Raw genomic sequence first — 5,000 nt, 5'->3', positions numbered from 1 at the left:
GAGTAAATGGAACTATTCCAAGTATGGAATATACCCATACGTGTTTTATGTGGAAATATAGTGGGTTTAGTCGAAGATTCAAATGCGGCTGAGGGACTACGACAAAGCATCGCAGTAAAATAGAGTGGAAGACCTGTATGTAAGCCAAAACGAAATGAAAAGCTGTCTGCGATAAAAAGTAAAAATTGTTCAAAAGTCGGTGTTCCGTGGTCGAGAATACACAAATCTATGTTGCTGGTCCTCTAAACGGTTATTACTACTTAGTGGTAGTTGATAGTTTCTCGAAATGGCCTGAAATTTGTAAGTGTAAAAAAAACAACCTCCTCAACTATGATAAACTTTTTACACGAATTGTTTGCAAGATTTGACATCCCAGACAAGATAGTGTCTGACAATGGAACGCAATTTGTGTCTAGCGGATTTTAAAAAAATTGTGAAACGTTCGCAGTAGACATGTCACTACTGCGCCTTACCATCCCAGACCTAACAGACAGGCAGAAAATCGAATATGGAAGTCACGGATGAGGTACCTCTACAACAATTTTTAAGAGTATACCGCATGACACCAAATCCGAATGCACCAGCAAGTAGCTTATCAGTGAAGCTGATGTTTACAAGGAAAGTAAAATCAGTTTTTGATAAATTGTTACCTGGCAAGAAAAGAAAAAGTGCCAAGGAAGACATAGCAAGATTCTTTAAAGTTGGTGAAAAGGTGTATATGAGCGCATACAAAAATGAAGAACAGAGTTGGGAAGATGGTGTAATTACCAAATGAATAGGTAAAAGGATGTATTGGGTAAAAAGCAGAAAAGGCATACAAAAGAGTCACAGGAACCAACTTAAAAAGAGATTCGTGGAAAGCGAAACAAAGAAATTGGAAGAACCGATGGAATGGTTATACGATACGTTCCAAGTACCAATGCCACTGTAGGTGATTGAACCCAGACGTACAATTGAGAGAAAAAGAAAGTATACAGAGTTCCAGAAAATAGATGCCAAGCACAAAAATATTAAATTGTACGAAAAAAAACTGAAAAAAGAGAGGTGGGGGTAAATAAAAAATATTGCTAAATAAAATGACACTTCCTAAAAAAGACTTACAAGGCGAGATGTTGTAGGGAATTAATAATAAAAGTATACTCCTCCCACATGACGAATTGAATAGCCTAGTCGCTATAAGCAAAGAGAGTATGTAGTAGGCAGTAAGAGATAGTCATGTCATACTGATTTTACTAAGTATATTGTATACCAACGTGAGCGTTATAATAATCCAATATTTTAAGGATTATAACATTTCTCAGTAGTGCCACCACTGATCATCTCACGGAATTGGATATGTTATCGTTCTGCTGCCAGTTGCTGCAGATGTCTACTAAAAGGCGGCAAACAAGTCTGGCAAACCACCGTTTTTTATTAAAGATTGACTCCCGTAAAAACTCTAATCCGGCTTCTGTAAGCTACGCATGTTGAGAGTGACTCGTTCAGTTTCAGTAACTGGGTTCCTGCCTTCTAAGCCTATCTCAGTCGACCGTACAGATCACAAATTTGTAGCGGATTAGATTGAAAGGTGGACAACGTATGCTACCTTTATGTACTGGCCTAGAAATTATCTAGACACGGCCTTGATGACACACTGCGATTCGTCCACGTTCACAGTGACATATCCGAGAAATCCACTTGCAACCTGTCAGACTGTTGAAAATGTCTGAGCAGGTCTGCGAGGCTTTTATCACCTCATCTTCCATCCACTGCCCCACAGTCCACTAACTCTAAATGTCGAAATAATCCACAGAATACCTCTATACGTCGATAGAAATCTGGTTGTCTTGCTCCTGTCCGAGCATAAACGGCTACCAGTTTGAGAGCATCGCCGTCACTACTGTTCACATCCAGGACCACCGACTTATCTTCAGGATCCAGAAAGATAGCCCTTATCCTGAGATCCAATGTCCTCCCGGTTGAGATGGAGATAAATAGATCTCGTATCCACCGAACATGGACATCAACGCTAGTCAGTCGAAAACCTTGGTTTCACTGATAGCCATTACATCTATCCTTAGTGACCTGAAATCGTTGGGTAGATGTCATTGTTTCAAAGGCAACCCCAAGTCACCTGAATTCATACTGCCTATCCTAAGTAAGGCCTTTTTAGATTAAGGAGTAGATGAGGAAAAGATTACTTTGAATGATTTTGTTGGTGAGGTGAGGATAGTTGCTCCGTTCCCATGGTTATGTGTGGATGTTTCCACAAGCAGTTCTTTATAGAGTCTTTTGTTGATATTTCTCCCGAAACCGCCAACTCCTTCAGAATGTTTAGTTTCTTATGGTGTTGCATGTGTTTTGTGATGTTAGAAAGATTTTTATGTATGTTGTTGCGTTGTTTGATGTGATAAAATAGGTATGTTTGTATATGTTTCATCTTTCTTGTTCGTGTTTGTTACTGTGTAGTTAATAACGTTTTAATTTTGCTGGTGTTGGGATGAGTGATCTGAGTGTTGTATGTGAGAATTGGGTTGTGCTTGTGATTCTGCTGGTTGTGATAGTGCTAGTGGTGATGTTGTTGTTGGCACTCCATCGCTTACGACGTCGAGGGTTCCAGTTGACCCGATCAACGGAACAGCCTGCTCTTGAAATTAACGTGCAAGTGGCTGAGCACTCCACAGACACGTGTACCCTTAACGTAGTTCTCGGGGATATTCAGCGTGACACAGTGTGACAAGGCTGACCCTTTGAATTACAGGTACAACAGAAACAGAAAGTACAGCAGAGTTCGCCACCATCCCCTGCCTGAGCCTCATGGAGCTTTTAGGTGTTTCCACTCAATAAACACTCACAACACCCGGTCTGAGAATCGAAATCGCAATCCTATGACCGCGAGTCCGCTGCTCTAACCACTGGGCCATTGCGCCTCCACCTAAGTAAGACCTTTTTAGATTAAGTAGTAGATGAGGAAAAGATTACTTTCAATGATTTTGTTGGCGAGGTGATGATAGTGAATGGGATGACATTGACAGTACTAGTTTGGCGGCCGACGAGGGAGGTATTTGTTTTCAAAGGTTTCCCCCCCCCCCCCCCCTTTGATAATACCTGCCAGTTTTTGTGTTGATGTCGGAGTGTTTTTATTTCTTTTCCTTTAGTCAGACCTGCCGACTTTTTTCCGTTTAAGCTCTTCAGAGATTTTCGCTGTTGTTCTCTTGACAATTTTCTTTTTGCAGAATATTCTGATGCTGTTGTTTTTACTGCTATCTGGAATGCGGAAGCCATATATGTTGGCGAGTTCTCTATTATGTTTGGCGATGTTGCTTCCACTTTTGTTGTACTTGCTATTGATGTTGCTATTGATGTTGCTACTGTTGTCAGTGCTACTATTGTGGCTACTGCTGTCGGTGCTACCGTCATGGCTGTTGCTGCTAGTGTTACTATTGTTTTTGCAGCGGTAGTGGTCACTTGTTTCTTCTGTTGTTGTTGTTGTATTTGTTGTTGGTATAGTGTTGGCAAAAGTGGGGTGTTCCCTTTTCTCTTTTGTTGTTAGCCGAAGGCCTTTTGAAGATTTGTGTCCCCACAAGTGATATTTCGGCTTTTACCCTCAACGGCCACGTGGTGGTTGGTGCTATCTGGTAAATTTATGATGTCCGGAATTGTTTCCAAACGTTAGTTATCTCCTTGCACCCGAAACTCTAAGCCTTGTTCCGACTTGTTTTGTTTATGCAGTTTCCGCACCTGTAGGAAGCCCTCACTGTCCTGGAAGACAGCTGCCACTAACCTGCAGATGTCCATTCCTAGTGGTACGTCTCCAGTTTTTTATTTTTGCCACACTACGACCAAGGTATATGGGTACCAGAATGAGGTCTGCACTTCTTAAGCTCTTCATTTCTGAGGGTCAAATTGGAGTGCTTGCTTGCCTCTTCCTCTGTGGCAAATCTCACATCTACAATACCACATCTCTAGCAAAGTAGGTTTTAGTGTCCCACACTGGACATAGACATTTTTCAATTTGTGGTTGTGTTTCTCGCTCTAATCTGCGACTTTTGATAATATTATTTCATAAATTACGGTTTTTCTTAATGTGCCCTACACAATGTCTTCAAGGGTGTTGAGGATTACTCGTCTTCCATTTTTTTTAATAAGGATTTTGCATTTCTCAAACTGTCTATCGACAGACTTTTGTTTCCTTGTGTTTTGCTTCACTGCAAATACGAACCTGTTATGGCAAGGTTTGTCATTTTTGTGATTTTCAGCAGCTGTACAGTCATTAATGGCGGTAACGGTGGCAGTAATGGTTGAATTTGCACATTCTGTGTGTGAAAAATTATTTTTTCTTTTGCCTGGTTGCCTTGTTCATTGTTGTTGTTGACGATGTTGCATTAGTTGACATTTGTGATGGCGGTGGAGGTACTGATGCTGTTGTTTTCACTTGTTCTTTCTTTTATCTTTTTGTCGGTGTTGGTGGAAGTGACGTTGCTGTTGCTGTTGGTTCTGCTGCTACTGCCTCTTCCTATGTTTGTTGGCAACTGAATACGAAAGCCAATTTCACTTTCAAGACTAATTTCCCTTATCGTCTCTTCTCCATCTGACAAAGAAGACTCCACCATATTGAGTATATTATAAAATATTTCAAAAAGAAAATCGTTCTTTTCGAAATTTCGCCCTTTAGGGCAGATGGGAAGGAGTTTTGCTCAGACCCTTATAGTCTGCTCGATTTAATGACGCACAGTGTAACCAAAGGGAAACAAAAATAGACTTATAACAATTAAAACGATTGGGTAAATCACGGAGCGCTCGTAACACGTGAAGCACTTCCGATAAACAACAAGAACAATAATAATGAACATTTCTGCTATAGGCACAAGGACTGGAATTTTGGAGAAAGGGTTAAATCGATTACATTGACGCCAGTGTTCAACTGGTACTTATTTTATCGACCCCGAAAGGATGAAAGGTATAGTGGACTTCGGTGGAATTTGAATTCAGAACGTGAAGACGGACGAAATGACGCTAAG

The sequence above is a fragment of the Octopus bimaculoides genome, chromosome Z (assembly GCF_046866305.1).
Source record: "Octopus bimaculoides isolate indiv1 chromosome Z, ASM4686630v1, whole genome shotgun sequence".
NCBI lineage: Eukaryota > Metazoa > Mollusca > Cephalopoda > Octopoda > Octopodidae > Octopus > Octopus bimaculoides.
The sequence above is the reverse complement of the archived record's forward strand: the minus strand, read 5'-3'. Positions refer to the sequence as shown.